Source organism: Rattus rattus, chromosome X (genome assembly GCF_011064425.1).
Source record: "Rattus rattus isolate New Zealand chromosome X, Rrattus_CSIRO_v1, whole genome shotgun sequence".
In the NCBI taxonomy this organism is placed as follows: Eukaryota; Metazoa; Chordata; class Mammalia; order Rodentia; family Muridae; genus Rattus; species Rattus rattus.
This window is the reverse complement of record NC_046172.1, coordinates 105732376-105734121: the sequence shown is the minus strand read 5'-3', so window position 1 is coordinate 105734121 and position 1746 is coordinate 105732376.

Sequence of the window (1746 nt, the reverse complement as noted above, 5' to 3'; positions counted from 1 at the left end):
GTAGTGAAAACATGGAACAGTATGTTAAGGATGATGTACTATAAAACTCAACTCCAAATGGACCAAGGACCTCAACATAAGGCCACATATACAGAATAGGATAGAAGACAGATTATATAATAGTCTTGAAGATCATTGGCATAGAAAAGGACATTCTGAAATTCATAATGTTAGCCCAGGCACTAAGAAAGATGATGAATGGGACCTCATGAAACTGAAAATCTTCTCTATGACAAAGGAGAATTAGACAAAGTATTAGTAGTCAGAATGGAAAAGCTTTTTTGAACTAAATATCCAATAGAGTGCTAATATCTAACATATACAAATATCTCTACTCACTAAACATCAAAATATGTAACTTTAAAAATGGGGTACTGATGTAAACAGCATATTCTCAAATGAAGAACTTAAAGGCATGTTCAAATTCTTAGACATAAGAGAAAGTCAAAACTCTTGAGATTCCTTATACACCACTCAGAATAGCCAACAACAAGAACAAATGACAAGCCCTGCTGGCAAGAATTTGGGTCTAGTCCATACACATACAGCCACCAAACTCAGACAATATTGCTGATGCCAAGAAGTGCATGCTGACAGGAGCCTGATATAGCTGTCTCCTGAGAGGTTCTGCCAGAGCATGACAAAGACAGATGAGGATGCTCGCAGCCAACCATTGACTGAGAACAGGGTCCCCAGTGGAGGACTTATAGAAAGGATTGAAGAAGCTGAAGGGGTTTGCAACCCCATGAGAACAATACCAACCAAACAGAGCTCCCAGGGATTAAACCACCATCCAAAGAGTGCACATGGACAGACCCATGGCCCCAGCTGCATAGGTAGCAGAGGATAGCCTTATTGGGCACAAATTGAAGGAAAAGCCCTTGGTCTTGCCATGGCTCAACCCCCCAGTGTAAGGTTATTTTGGGGCGGCGAGGCAGGAAGGGTTGGATGGGTAGGTGGCTGAGGAAACACCCTCATAGAATCAGGGGTGGGGGGAAGGGATAGGGGGTTTATGGATGGGAAAGCAGGAAAGGAAATAATATTTGAAACGTAAATAAAAATATCTAATTTTTTAAAAAAGAATAATACTCATCCATTGGTTATGGAAATGCGAACTTGAATAGCCACAATGAAAATCAGTGTGGTGTTTCATCAGGAAGAGGAGAACCAATCTCCTCAAGGTTCAGTTATAGTATCTGTTTGTAATGGGACCTCATGAAACTGGAAAAGCTTCTATAAGGCAAAAGACAGTTGTTTGGGAAAAATCTTCACTAACCCCTACATCCAATGGAGGGCTAGTATCAAAAATATATAAAGAACTCAGGATGCTAACTCTCAAAAATACCCAAGCAAAATGGGGCATGAGCTACAAATTGGTAACAGAAGAATTTTGAATTGCCAAGAAGCACTTAACTAAATGTTCAAAGTCCTTAGTGATCAGAAAAATGCAAATCAAACTACCTTTAGATTCTATCTTGCACCAATTAGAATGGCTAAGATCAAAACCAAAAGGACAGCACATATTTGCAAATGTGGAGAGAAGAGGAACACTCCATTGCTGGTAGGGAGGTAACTCGAATAACCACTCTGTCTACCTGAAGACTGGGGTTATATCACCCTTTGGGCATTTTACCCAAAAGATGCCCCATCACACCTCAGTGTATATAGCCAAGGACATTTCAGCCTACTACAGAGATATTTGTTCAGTCACATGCATTGCTGTTCTATTTATATTAGCCAAATATT